At 33.4% G+C, this 16,263-nt stretch overlaps 1 long non-coding RNA gene across 1 annotated transcript; it reads right to left on the bottom strand.

Annotated features, from left to right (window-relative positions):
- Nucleotides 1–7,258: 7,258 nt before the first annotated feature.
- Nucleotides 7,259–11,253, bottom strand: LOC127705215 (uncharacterized). Its single transcript, XR_007983749.1, has 2 exons — nt 11,145–11,253; nt 7,259–8,354 (listed from the first exon to the last, which is right to left on the bottom strand). It is a non-coding gene; the product is annotated as an uncharacterized LOC127705215 (long non-coding RNA).
- Nucleotides 11,254–16,263: the final 5,010 nt, after the last annotated feature.

Genomic DNA, 16,263 nt, shown 5'->3' on the forward strand with positions numbered 1-16,263 from the left:
CATTTTTCATTTTAAGAATTTTTATTTTCTCAGGGAAAGTTTTGTATGTGAATATTTTTAATTTGTTTTATGTGTATATTTCTTATGAAAGAGAGCCAAGATACAAAAAGAGAATTATTCAGTACTGAGGTAGAAATCCATTGATGTTATTAAATGGTATAAGAAAATACTATCAATGCCAATTTATACTTGTTAACAATGAATCTTTCGTAGTACATCTGGATTTAAAAGAAACAAATAGGTGACCGTAACTTATCTATGTTAAAGAATCTTTCTGTATTGAAAGAATTTTGAAGTTAAAAATATGTTTGAAAAGATTTTTTCAACTAACATTGGTTTGTTACACAAAATTCAGGTTTCAAACAGGTGAAATATACACTTTGTATTAGTAAAATACGCATATATGTAACTAAACTATATACTGGTAACCCTTTATTTAAAATAAATTTCTATTATATCTATATATTTATATAAATACCGGGTACATGTAACTATCTATATATTTATATAAATAACTATTAGAGGGCGTTGTTCTATAATTTGATTATTAAGAGAACAATAGAACAGTATAGAAACTTGATCAATCTTACCACAAAAATAAGCACAACCACACTTGAAGAACTGGATATAAAACAATTAATTTCAATGGTATTTTTAAGTTTGGTGTACATTTAAATTGTTTCCATTAAGCATGTTATTATAATAGATCTGAGCAATGTTTTGTTGATATCAAGTAGTGATAGATGTAAAGAGTTATAAGAAAAAAACATTCCAACATCATACTGACTTTATTATTATTTCTTTCCACAATACATGATATTCCAGAGCTTGCTTTTCCTATCAAGATGGTATCGATAGATGGTAATTGCTTAAACAAAAGGTACTGAACCAAGGATTCTCAATAGTAAAGTTTACACTTCTCTTTGAAATTTTACAGGACAGCTGAATGATTTGGAGAAAAGTTACAAAATTTCTGTGTCTTGTGTGACCAGGGATATGTTCCATTTTTATGCTGGGGGCATTAAGTTTTGCCCTTGTCCGTCCATCTGTACGTCCCAAAGTTGGTTTCTGTTCTCCAACTTCAGTTTGCCTCAACCAAATGTTATGAAACTTATACAAAATGCTTATTACCACAAAACACAGATCAAGTTTGAATTTTGGTGGTGTCACTTTAACCGTTCTAGAGTTATGCCCCTTTACAAATGGAAAAATTGCTGAATTTTTCGTTTCTGTTCTCTAACTTAAGTTAGCCTCAACCAAATGTTATGAAACTTATACACAATGTGTACTACCACAAAATACAGATAAAAAAAAGTTTGAAATTTGGTGGCGTAACTTTTACTGTTCTAGAGTTGTGGCCCATTACAAATGGTAAAATTGCTGAATTTTTCGTTTCCGTTCTCTAACTTAAGTTTGCCTAAACCAGATGTTATGAAACTTACACACAATACTTATTACCACAAAATTCAGATGAAGTACAAATTTGGGTAGCATCACTTTTACCATTCTTCAGTTATGTCCCTTTATAACTTTATATGATATGCAAGCGGGAGCATCATCTCCATGGACACATTCCCCATTTATTTCCTTATCACTTCTCATTCTCCATTCATGTTTATAACCATCACCAGATGCTACTTATTACAGAATTTAAAATATCATGATCAACCAGTAGAGGAGATGCTAGAAAATTTGAATTTTCATTGATCAATATTTTGTCTGGCCTGCAACAAAAGTCGTAGCATTTAAAGCTAATGTTAAGTTTTCTGTGTAAGTCAGTTTTATAAGAACTTCTTGTGATAGATCAATGATATGTTCTATAGAATTTCAATGCTGTCAGTACATATCAGTTTGGCGACTTTCTAAGGCCCTACACCCTAGCTAGGTCATGGTACAATTAATTAATAAGCAGTTTTGAATGTTTAGTTATCTGCTTAAGTTAGTTTAGTTGGAACTTCTTATGAAAGTTCAATGATATTTTCAAGTTGCATTACTATCAGTACATCTCGGTTTGACAATCATTTTGAAGCACTGCCATCTATGCCATGATCCATAAACTAATTAATTAGTGAAGTTGCTGTCCACCAGATTGTCTTTTCCTGAATGTTCTACCAACAGGCAAGACATCTCTGCACCAAAAGTTTATTTATATTATGTATTCGTTTTCAAAAGAGTTGTAAACAAAATTGAAATTACTCCTCAATATGCACGAGATATTTGCCACTGGACACCTAAGAAAACAACAATCAATCAAACATGTCAAACTGGAAATAAAATAAAGGATTTGATAAACATGAAGTGTAAATATTGTAGTAAAATTATTAACTAGGAAACATTTTTTCCCTTACTCAATTGCTCTTATAATTAATTAGAAGTGTTCTTCAAATATATGAATTTTATAATCCTCCCCTCTGCCAACAAACAATTGGACTGTATTAGGAATCACCTTGTCAGTCTGTATATTCCACTTTTATGAATACTTTTGAACTTTTGAAAGTTTTATATACTGGATTTGAATAAGAAAATTAAAAAAAAAAATCAGATGGATATATTTACATTTTGTCAAAATTTTTATTTCTTTACATTGTTTAGAGTCAATAGATGTCTTTGCTTTCATCAGATGTACGTGTTATACAAGTCTTCTGAAGGTACCCAGACCTTTTTGTCGAGCCTGCGACTTTTGTCGCAAAAGCGAGACACAGCGATCTTACATTCCGTCGTCGGTGGCGTCCACAAATATTCACTCTGAAGCTTGTTTATGATCATAAGATAGTATCCAGAAGTAAATTTTGTAAAAAGAAATCCTGTTTTTCCGTATTTTACTTATAAATAGACTTAGTTTTTCTGCCAGTTTACATAACATTCACTCTGTGGTTAAAGTTTTAAAAATTTTAATAACTTTCTTAAACTATCCTGGATTTGTACCAAACTTGAACAGAAGCTTGTTTATGATCAAAAGCTAGTATCGAGAAGGAAATTTTGTAAAAATTTATTTCCTATTTTTCCGTATATTACTTATAAATGGACTTATTTTTTTCTTTCAGTAAACATTACATACAGTCTGCAGTTACACATGTTACAGTTAAAAGTTTTTAAAACATTTCTTAGATTCATAAACCATCCATGATTTTTACCAAACTTGGACAGAAGCTTCTTACAATCAAAAGATAATATTTAGAGGAAAATGTAAAAATTATCTTCTTTATAAATTTATGTTTCAACTCTTACATAAATCTACAGATTTTATTGCATACTGTTCATTTTTTACAAGCATAACTTTTTTCCATACATTTGACACACATTATTTTTGTACTAAATTTTATATTTCAAACTCTCTATTAATTTATGTTGATTTCTATTACAGTTTATTAACGTGTACATTTCGTATGCAGCAGGCATATTTAATTTATTCAATAGTAATGATCTCGATATTCGCTACGAATTTAACTGTCCCAAATATTTGTTTACACCTGAAACATGTTAGATTATAAATTTATATTTGTCAATGACCTTTTAAACTCTAAGCTATAATGTAAACATTATACAAGTTCGTTATGCAACTTTTATTCGGTCATATCAAATACACACATAATTGAATTCAATTGATTGATGGATTGATCTTTTCCCTGTCAAACCTATCGTAATACTCTTTGATTAATTAAACACTTAATTATATAATTTCTGTTTACAAAATGACCATTACGACTTTGTTGTTAGCAACGCTATTTGGTATTTAAAGAAAGATAAATTTATATTCAAGGACTCCATTTGGATATGCTAACGAGAGCACATAAACTGCGTTCGGATTTTCCATCGCAATCATATATATATTGTTTTTGGTTTAAAATAACAAATTTGTAACACTGATATTTTATATTTGGACTTCATTAAATGAATTTGGATTTCACCAATTTGTTTATGTTAATTGCATTGGACTACGGACTTGGATGTGAATGAACTGTGATATATTTCAATCCATTATTTATGTATCGAATCATACCAGTTCGTATCTTGTAGTACAATAACAGCCGACTACAGATACAAAAGCTAGTTTCCCAAGCTTCAACACCATCCCTCACACGGGATCCCACTCAAAGCCATTTCCACAATGTTTATCAAAATTCTTTCTTGATACATTTCAAAAGTTTTATTTCATTAACTGTAAATCTATTATGTGCATTCCTCTATCACACTGAAGACATAGACAACAGCAAAAGTAGGCGAGACACTGGGTTCCTCGGAACCCTTACGAATTTTTCTTACATAAAGTTAAACTAGTCCATATTCTGATTTTCTCCAGAAATAAAGTATCTGAACATTTGTCCTAGGTAAATAAGTACCAGACATATTTAACGGACTCTGAACTCTTTTCATAGGAAGGTTTTTTTCCCCGTGGACAAGATTTTTGTCGAACTGGCAAAATGTATTTCGTGAAATTCACGAGACATAGTGATCCTAGATTCCGTAGTCGGCGTCTGAGCCGTTTGCATTTAGGTTCAGTCTGTGGTTAAAGTTTTTTAGACATCAATAACTTTGTCAAACATACATGTAATTTTATGAAATTGGGACAGAAGCTTGTTTATGACCAAAATACTGTATCCAGGGCAAAATTTTGAAAATATTAATTTCATTTTTCCGTATTTTACTAATATGTTTTTTCTTACAGTTACTTAAGATTTTGTGTGAGGTTAAAGTATTTTAGTCATCAATATCTTTGTCAAACCTTCATGGAATTATTATAAAATTTTACAGAAGCTTGTTTATGACCACAAGACAATATCCAGAGCAAAATTTTGAAAATTGTTTATTTTCATTTCCGTTTTTTTACTGATAAATGGACTTAGTTTTTTTTCAATTAACATGTAGGTACAGTCTGTGGTTAAGTTTGTTACACGTCAATTACTCTGTCAAACCTTCATAAGAGTTTTATGAAACTTTGGCAGTAGATTTTTAATGAGTAAAAGATAATGAATGAAGCAAACCTTTGAAAATATATGTTTTTTTCATTTTAGTGTTTTTTCTGATAGATAGACTTTATTTTGTACACTTAACATTCAAAGAAAATCTGGGATAAAACATTGTTTTGCATGTTAAATTTGTGAACCTTCATGGATTGTTATGAAACTTGTACAGAAGCTCATCATCTTCAAGACCAAACAAAGCATCTAAAAAGCAAGTTTTTTTTTTAATTCTGTATTTTACTGATAAATGGACTCACTTTTTAAGTCAACATAATACTTTTAACACCGACAGTAGCAATCGCAGGCAAGACACAGGGTTCCGCGGAACCCATAATGAATTTTCTAATAACTTGATGAAAAAAGACTTACTTACCTATGAAACAAAGTATTCATTGAAGGTGCACTGATAGATATTATTATCTTAGAAAGCATGGTAAAATCATAAGTTGTAAGTGGACTTCGAACTAGTTTTAAGTAACTGTGAGTACTATCATATCAGGAATACGTGTTTTCTGTCATTCTGTTGCTGGTAGTTGTTTTTGTGCTGAGTATCAACCTGTTGAGTCCAGATCTTTTCAGCTGATATTTTTTAAAGATTGAACTGATTTTATCTTGTTACACCACTATCCCAGGTATGGGATATGGTTGAGCGCTACATTTTTTTCGTGGCTCAGTGAATGCTTGAAAAAAAATTAGTTTTTTGGTTAAGTGAAATACTTTTTTTGTGGTTTGGTCTATTTCTAAGATACTATAATCAATAGATTAATTATATTTAGTGTATGGAACACTTGTGAGGTGACAGGTCTGTCTGACAGGGTTCTTGTGACCTTTGCCTCATTTTCATGGTCCATTGGATAATGTGAAGTTTTTGTGGTTTGGTCTAGCTATTTCTCATATACTTTAAGCAACAGGTCAACTATATTTGGTGTTGGGAATAATTGTAAGGTGTACATGTCTGTCTGACAGGGTTCATATGATCTTGACCTCATGTTCATGGTTCATTGGTCAATGTTAAGATTTTGTGGTTTGATCTGTTCCTCGGATACTTTTAGCAATATGACCACTATATTTAATGTATGGAATTTTTGTAAGGTGTACCTGTCTCTGTGACATGGTTCATTTGACTGTGACCTCATTTTCATAGTACATTGATAATGTTAAGTTTATGTGATACTTGTAGTAAATCCTTCATATTACAGACTTTCAACATGAATTCAGTGATAAGTATAACAGGCAAGACGTTTCAGCGTGTGCACTCTTGTGTTAAATGTTATTAACTTTAAAAGACGAAACTTCCCCGGCCTTCACCCAGAGCGGTCTCTATTTCTAATGTATATATTGTTAATTTGTTCTCGTCCTGAACATACATTAAATATTTGCCACTGGACGTTAAGCAATCAGTAAAAAAGCAGGCGATATATAATTTTCTTTTGAATTGTATAACAGTTTGTTATCCCGGGACGTTAAATATCTTGTTATACCGTATGGGATTTGCTCATTTCTGCAGGCCGTAGGGTGATATTGATTTAGCTGTGTACTTCCTTGTCCTTCGGATGACATTTGTCTCATTGACAATCATTGTTCTGATCGTTTGCTATATTTTTTAGGGTAAGGATAAAACCATGATATACTATAATAACTCTGTTTTTTGTTAAGTTTGTTTGCATTATTATTATTTGCAGAACTTTTTGCAGATTTCGCTAGCTATAAAACCAGGTTTAATCCACCGTTTTCTACATAAGAAAATGCCTGTACCAAGTCAGGAATATGACAGTTATTTTCTGTTCGTTTGGTGTGTTTGAACTTTTGATTTTGCCATTGAATAAGGGACTTTCCTGTTTGAATTTTCCTAGGAGTTCGGTATTTTTGTTATTTTACCTGTTTCTTGCCAATTTATAATCATTTGCCTTTTTTGAAGAACGTTCCAAGCTTTGAATATTTCCTTTTACTAGTATTTGCACGGGTGATAATTTTTATTTATTTTTCTTCCGAAGCACTTTCCTTGTTTACTACTCATCAGAAATTCTCAAAACAAAACCTATGAGAGGCAGGGATGAAAACCTATGAGAGGCAGGGATGAAATCACGACGAGGAACCAAACGGGACCAAAAGGAGTTTGAACCCCACTTTCAAACTAACATCTAAACATATCAATGGAAAATTTAATAATTATATGTTATAAGGCGAACATCTGATGACCGGACTGACGATTCCCTCCTCATACTTTCATTATTTTTGGATATGGTTTAAAACATATTCTCCTTCTATCTCATGTGCGACATCTAGAGATACACTCGCATCTTTTCGCCGTTTTTAATTATTCATATATTTACACAATTTCATTTGACTTTGATGCAATTTACTCCAATATGAGACAACTCTCCACAACAGACAAAATGACACTGAAATTAACAACTATAGGTTACCGTATGGCCTTCAACGATGAGCAAAGCCCATACCGCATAGTCAAGAATTGTTTCACAAACTGAAAACATATTCCCTCTCGAAACGAGGTAACAATCAAAAGTATCTTATACAAGTATCATTCAAGCCGTAAAATACGTTATAGGAGCAAATACCAATTCCTATTTTGTCCGAAAAATATATTCCACATAGGTCTGCGGACTTTAAACAAAAATAACGAATACAATTTTTTAAGAGAAAAAATTAAAAATAAAGATCAGCTTCATTTCCTAATATATATAGCACCTGGCTCTCAAGAAGCCACCCATCGTTTATTAATGTATCCAACACTTGTTTCTTATCATTTCCAGAGCCTTCCATCTTAGCAAGAACTTGTCTTATTGCTGTAGAACTAACATTGTCAAGTTCATCTGGTATAAGGAAAAACTGTTTATGTTTTATATTGCCCGAATCTTTATCTTTTTCATATTTCTCCAGAATTCTGGCTGTTTCTCCCTTCCTCCCTATACACACAGTTATATGTTTGAACTCCTTGTGCCATTTAGCATGTCCAGATTTATTCATTGCTCTATCTGCTCCAACTATAACAGCCACATGTAGATCTACTGAATTGTCCGATTCTTTCAACATTTCGAGTCTAGTTTTTTCCCCACATTCCCCAGCGGAACCAACTGGTCGGTGATATGGCGCTAACCAATCCCTGTGTTCGCAACAAGCTAGTTCGCAAAGTTTTATCCTGTGTTGTGCTTTCATACACTTGGCTCCTGTTTTCTTTGTTTTAGCTTTTACATATCCATCTGGCGCTACAGCCAGTCTTCCGGCCACAACTTGGAAGTTGGTATTTGATTCGAGCCACTGTTTCCCTAATAACATGGCCATAATATGTCTACTGTGCGGGGGATTAAAGGCTCCACCTAAACACATAATGATTTTCTGATTGGTCTCCGCTGTGGCCATTACTCCTTTATTCTGGAAATAAAAGTACTAAAACGTAACCAAATAAGACACCACAAATGTACATATTTTTCAATTGTTCGATGTACCATTTATAGTCTTATTTTGGTACAAAAGATTACCCCACGGGTTGACTAGGTTCATCGCTTAACTTTTCTGGCCCGGCAGTGAAACCCTTGTAAACATTGGCATTTGTTTGGCTATGTTGGATGTAATGAATACACAGCAACGTCCGATCGAAATGGGGACTTTATATATAATGTTGTAAGGATTTTGGCACTTCTCAATACAAAGCCTGGTAACAACTATTTGTATGATCCGTAGGGGGCGTGCTGCAAAGCCAAACTTTTGTCCCTATCGAACATACTATCTTTATATCTTATGAAAGTCCAACTTCCCCGCCCATCGCACCTTGCAGAAACTTCATAGTGTATCATCTCTTGAATATTTATGAAATATTTGGCACAGGACGTTGATCAATCAATTCTAAAGTTGCGGTCCCATTGACATCAAAATACAGTATGAGTGATGAAAAATGCATTTCTAAAACATTAAAGATGTATACTTCATCCTTAACATTTAGTAGAAGTTTTAAAATACAAATAAATATGAGTATACACATTGTCAATTGTTTGAAGTTATGAATTGAACTAAGAAGGGGATAGTGGTCTTTTTTCCGTAAGAATTAAAGTATTACCGAATCAGGTGATTTATGAATATATAATGATAAACTTGATATTCAAGGAGGTCTTTCTATATGTACGTTCAAAGGACAGCAAACACGTATTTTCTTTACAAAATATGAGAAAAATCAAATGATTAACACGCACATGTGAGTAGGAAATATTTGAGCCCACATAAGTAGCACAAAAATGAAAACATGAGAGTTATTGTTCATACAGACAAACATCACGGTTAAAAAAAGTAAAACTAGCATGTGCTTTATCATTATGAGCGTGTCAAAAAATCTTGTTAAAAATTAACCGAAGTCAATAATAGAAGAGACTACATTTATTGTGACGTCACGGATTGTGCATTACCTGTTTATCTTTTTTTTGTAATACTTATACTTTAAAATAGTCAAAAATTTAAATCTTGCATCTATACTTTAAATTAAAAAATAAATCAGGCCAATTATGGCCCTTCTCCTTGTCTTTTGTTTATAAGGTTTTTATATACAGACCTCTCAGGAAAAAAAAACCAACAAAACAAAACAATAAAATAATAAAAACATGCAGGAATAACTATTTCCCAGAATACACTCTCCATACTAAATATGTATAACTGGACACTAGTAGAAACATTAGCATATGGAGTACTTGCTGCTGGACGTTAAGCAACCAACAATCATCATCATCTTTCCCAACTGTTGTAAAAAAATGCACTATTATAATTACGAACATATATAAATAATATAATAAGCACTTTTGCTACTGAAAAGTTCTACAACTCAACAACGAGAACAGCTAAAATTGTGAAAATTTAAACTTGACCTTCATTTAGTCACAGGAAACAACATATCTAAATTTGAAAAGATTTCGTCAAAGCGTTTTCATGTTAATGAGCGGACACTATTTGGCAGCCGCCCACCCGCCGTACAAAAGTCATCACCAAATCAATAACTGATTTTCTTTCAAAAATCTGTTTAATAAAAGTATAAATAGTAAAATAAGGTAGTTGTATCAAAGATGACAAAGTATACCCTAGTGGCCTTTTTTTTTTTGCCTAAAAATTAAAGTATTGCTGATTACTACATCATGTTATTTATGAATATATATTATTAAAAATTCGTTGTTTGGTATAAAAAAAGAAAAACATAATAACTATTCAGTACTTTCACGGTACTACAATCTGTCGATACTTATGGTTTAGCATTGCGCGAGGTCATGTTTTTCTCTGACTGTTAATGGCGTCTTTACACTAAATCCATTGGATGTTGGATGTGTACTGATTGGTATTTTAGTCTTAGATACATGATTTTTTTCATTAGCCGTTATTGACTTTGAACTAGCTGTCAGTAACTGCGAGTACTCTCAGATCTGTACTTAGTGTCTTTTTGTTTTTGGGATGTATAAGTACCCATGCCACGTCCACTTATGTTTTTGTTAGATGTATTTCTATTTGTATTCATCTGATGAGTGAGCGCTCACAAACAGCTTGCTGTTCGGTGTGAGCCAAGGCTCCGTGTTGAAAGCCGTACCTTGACCTATAATGGTTTTCTATTATAAATTGTAACTTGGATGGAGAGTTGTCTCATTGGCACTCATACCACATCTTCCTATATCTATTAACCCCGCCACATTCTTTATGTGCCTGTCCCAAGTCAGGAGCCTGTAGTTCAGTAGTTGTCGTTGGTTTGATATGTTTGTCATATTTGTTTTTCGTAAACTGTTTTGTTATAAATTATGCCGTTAGTTTTCTCAATTGAGTTGTTTCATATTTTTCATGTCGGGGCCTTTTATACCCGACCATACGGTGTGGGTTTTTCTCATTGTTGAAGGCCGTACTGTTGCCTGTAATTGCTTACATCCACTTCATTTGAACAGTGGTGGATAGTTGTCTCATTGGCAATCATACCACATCTCCTTATTTTTATAATAAATATTCAGTACAAACTATGAGAAAAAATATATATCCAGATCATGCATCAAAGCTCCATATCATTCAGACTAGACTATAATTTTTTAACACACAATCATTGTCGACTCAAGGTTATCTCGTCCAAAAGTGTTTACATCATTTTGTACATGCGGACATAGTTAAAATATTTTACTAAAAATATTATTTTACAAAACATGTACTTACTATTTTTAACCGATTCTGTCTTGTGGATTATACACCAATAATCATGCCAGTGATCAATGTCAATATTTACAGGTAGTCGATTTCACAATTGCTAGCAATCATGTGTAGTATTAAAATATATAAGACGGGAATACCCATTCTATTTTTAGTGCGAGTACACAACTTTTATTTATTAATCATGTTCACATTTGTAAACCAAAATGGTTAGTCAATTTTTGCAGTTTTGCCTCTGAAATTACTAGTATCTGAGCAATAAAATGAGGACTAAGGGATTGTCATAAACAGTAGACGACCTGATTTTTAGGTGTCCAATAGATATATAAAAACAAAGTTATCACCGAGGTTATCACTTTTCACAGCTCTCTGGATATTTTACATGTAGTTTAACGTCACGAGAATGTATATCCTGAATTGTGTATGTTTCACCTTCTACATACCAATTTTCACTCAGTGGTGAAACATGACGTTCCAGAAATCACCTACTTCTAAAACATGTAAAAATATCCCTCGGGTTTCCTGAAATTCTTTATAAACACGATAAAGCATATTATGTAGCAAATTAATATGCTCTAAAATTTCTAATTTATTAGAAACATGCTTATTTAGGAAAATTAATTGGCTAGTAAATAATATGATATCAAGAGCATTTAAGTTGAAAAGTTGGCATGTATGTCTATTGAGGGTCTGTATGGATGACAGTTTACAGAAAGAGGATAATGGGTGAAAAAAAATTGGAGAAAAATGAACCAAAAAAATGTAAAATAGAGAATGTTAGGTTGCTTAAAAAATAAAGAATTGAGCATATAAAGAATAGAGAAAAAAGCCTATAAATTTAATAGCTTAATTTTGTATATCATTCATTAAAGTACAAATGTAGCTCAATTGTTTGCTATAATGAAAGCATAGGGCCATGCAGCATTGTTTGGCCATTCACATGGCCTTGTTCACAAACACTGTGATTTTAATTTCACGTGTTTCCGTGTTCAGACCCCCCCCCCCCCCCTTTCCCCCTTTTTACCACCCTCATCGTAATATTTCATAATTCAGATTGTAACTTGTAAGGACAGTCTTTACATTTATTAATGCACTGTCAAATGAATAGTTTCATGCAATGACCAAAATAAAGATTTTGAAAAACGATTTCTGCTAATAATTGTTATAAAGATGTTATGAACTGCCTTAATGGGGTTATTTCGTTAAGACGCAGCAATCGTGTTTAGTATCAATGGGTTACTTTCAATTTTAATATTTATGTACTTATTTATTTGTTTATCGCTTATCAATTTTTGTTCATTTTGCCTTTGATCTGACAACGGTGACAATAACATTTGCCTGACAATTTCCGTGTACCCATAGACCCAATGCATTTTACATTTCAAGGCATAGTAGAAAAAGAACGCTCTTCAAAACAATTGAAATAGCTTTTTCCGTAAATACAGCCAGATGATAATCAGAAAATATTAGCAACTGACAAAAGCCACAAAAACCATAACAAAACAACCCCGGAACAACTTGCCAAAGAATTAGTTGTCCTGTTAAAAAATAGTGACCAGGAGCGCTACCATCAAAGGGCAAAGTCCTAACGTACCATTATCACATGAATAAAACCTATCAACCAGAAAAAAGTTTAGGTGAATGTTTCCCTTCGCCAATGGATGCTACATGTGCTGAAATCGGTAGACCTGACAGGGATGTAAGGAAAAAAGATACCTCATCAAGTTTCCTGACCTTCATATCGGATGGCGTCTTTTGCAGGACCTATATTGTATTTATTGTTAACTTGTTCTCGTTCTGAACTTGCAATATTTGTCACTGGACGTTAAGGATGTTCGCTCCTCTTGTTTTTAAATTTTTGCCAGATATTCGGAATCCTCTGGTTTTATGTATGTAGTGCCATTAAAAAAAATTTCCCCATCAACCCCTACTTTTGTTTTCATAATTTTATTACATATAGTTTAAAAAGCCATATTTGAAAATCCTATAAAATCTTTACTTTTTCATAATTTTTGAAAGAAAATGGGTACCAATGTTAAATGTATGAACAGTCTAGAAAGAATTATTTTCCGCCAAATATTCAATGGCTTATATCTCGAAAATAAGCACACAGACAATAACACATTGTCAGGCAAATGTTATTGTCACCGTTGTCAGATCAAAGGCAAAGACCCTTCATTTTTTCTGGGTTTTTTTAGTTCCTTTATTTATATACTATCAATTTAAAACAGTCTTTTAAGAAGCTTATTATTTTGAAACAGAGTAGCGAAAATCCTTAAGCAACCGAAAATCATCAATCATTAGTACAAAAACGTGTTCAACTGGGAGGCAAAATATTTACAGACAGTTGAAGTGCATATACTGGTCTAAATAAATAAATTTTGCAAATTCCATGGAAGTATACGATCTCAAATAACAGCAATTTCTAACTTGCCATTTCTATTTAAACCAAATACGGAATAGCCTACCTCTCTACCTAGCTTCGAACGTTTTTAAGTCCGCGACACAGGCAAAAGAAGAAGCCTATTTTACTATTTCTAGTTATTGAACTCATCGAAATTTTTGATGATTGGAAACGTTCACTCAAATTTGATTGGATCTAACATAGGACGAAGGACGACTAGAATTGATGACTGATAATTGTACTAGGCTCTCCTGGGCCTATGGATTAAAGATCTCCCATTTTTCCACCTTTACCGTTTCAGATATTTTGACTTTCAAACTCGTTCAGTTTCGATGAGTAGACGCCTTCAAATATAACAAGAAAGAGTCTACTCGTAAGCATGAAGCGATATCCTCGAGACAATACCGATGTTGGATATTTCTACCTGGACGCCTCCACATACTCCATAAAATGTTTCCTTTTTTTATTTATATTTGTCACCAGCGCAACTTTGTGAGGAGGATATTGCAATCCATGGCGTCCATTTTTCCGGTCTAGTCGGCGTTCTTATGTATAATACATTTTTTTTTTATCAAATATGTCTAAAACTAATAACAAAGGTTTACATCAGCTTTGTCTCGGAACAAGTTCAAAATCAGTGCCGTTCAATAATGTATGCTCCTTGGAAATCAAAGGCTTGTATTAACAAGGTCTTTGTAGACTAATGTACCTTGGAAATAGAAATATATGGGAAATTATATTTTTGGTGATCTCATGCTTATATTTTTATTTTAATTACACCTTATGTAAGAATCCTGGGTTTTAATTGGTTGATAGCCAGTGTGTTTTTCACCAATTTACTTTTATCAAATAAATATCGTTCATTTTTAAACAGCGCCGGGGTATATGCAAAAAGGATATGCCTTTTTTACCCTCTCTGCCGTGGTATTTGCCAAAAAATACTCTATCCGACTGGACGCTTGTAATGTCACGATCATCAATGCGTTTTATGTCACGATCATCAATGCGTTTTATGTCACGATCATCAATGCGTTTTGTACGTTAACATTCGGTGTAATTAAACAGATATAGCATGTTCTTGAGGGGTATTTGCGAAAAATACCAGTCTCGAGAATGAATTTCCCTCGCCTTACGGCTCGCGAAATTTAACATTCTCTCGACTGGTATTTTTCGCAAATACCCCTCCTTAACATGATATATCTGTGAGTTAAAAAACACATTTTTCTAGTAATTCCCTGTACAAATAAACATGCATCTCATGTTATAAACCTTCAAAGATATGGCAAAAGACATTACCCCAAAGGATGACAGGCGACATTGTCACTCTGGTCTTCCTACCGGTAGTAAAACCCTTCCCAAACTGTAGTGTCCGTTTGGTTGTGCGGGATATACAAGTACGCAGTCACGTACGATCAGAATGGGGACGTTAAATCCGGGCTCATGTAAATGGAGTGCCGCGCTCTCTGCACGTGAAAAACCCTTGCAACAACTCTACTAGGGATCTCTAGGTGTCCTATAGTAAGGCAAAATGTCTGTTTAAATCAAATTTACCCTCATTTCGCTATGCTGAGAGCACTTAATATATTGCTGTATTTCTAATTTTATCACACGATAATAATAAAAGCTTAAACGTTTATTTTTTTTAAGTTATTTCTTTGCAAACGTCATGGCTGAACTCTGCTAATATGTTTTTGATATGGCTCTTATCTTTTGTCTTACTAGAGTCTCTTATGCGGACGAATCAGCTCTGATTAATGTACCCCCACCAAACACCTACAAAATAAGGAAGCAGTGTGAAAGTGTGGTTTGTAAAACATAATTTTGGTTGGTGGACACTCAATACTAAACCAACGGAAGAAATACGAATAACTATACCATAATTGAAGGTTGCTTAACGTCCAGTTGCAAATATTTCGTGCATTTTTGTAGGACGAGAACAAATTAACAATAAATACAATATGTCCTGGTGTAGAAGCTGCCCAGGATGAAGTTCGAGGAAATTAAGACTGCCATAAAAAAATCCAATTGTTTAATGGATAAAGAAATACATTTTGGTTTGCAATAGGCCATCTACGGAACCCTGACAGTTACCAGGGCTCTTAACTTGCAGAGAGCGTGGCACTCTCTTCACGCTACATCGGATTGAACTATTGTGACCGGACGTGGCTACGTTCTTTTGCATACCTCACAGCTTAACGGACGGCCCACTTTGGTAAGGGTTTTATTCCGGTCGAAAGAAGACCTGTAGTGACCATATTTCAATTCCCAGTCACTCTTTTGGGCAACTTTACCATCAGAAGTGAAGATTCACGCCATGAACGGTAAAGGTGGGAAAAACTAACGCATTGATTCTTAAGTAAGAATAAACTCGGTTACTAGTCATATGATGCAAAATGTTTATACGGTACGTTATACCGGCACTGATGCAAATTGCCTCTTATAGTGGCCTGTTCGAAGACTTAGTTTCTGTCCCCTTTCTAACATACAAATGTTTCATCATTTTAGGAACTCCAAATTTCCCGTCCGTAAAAACGATCAGCTAAACTCGTGCGCCGGATATTATTCCCATATGTCTATTCAGGTAATTCATAAGTGCATATTTATATTTATTCAATAGATATATAAAGGTACATACATCTTTTTGCAGGATTCAAGACCAGAATACAAAACAGGTATATTACAGATTAAAAGAGATTGGCGGTAACGTGAAAGCATGCCGGT

Source organism: Mytilus californianus, unplaced genomic scaffold (genome assembly GCF_021869535.1).
Source record: "Mytilus californianus isolate M0D057914Y unplaced genomic scaffold, xbMytCali1.0.p SCAF_6, whole genome shotgun sequence".
Classification (NCBI taxonomy): Eukaryota; Metazoa; Mollusca; class Bivalvia; order Mytilida; family Mytilidae; genus Mytilus; species Mytilus californianus.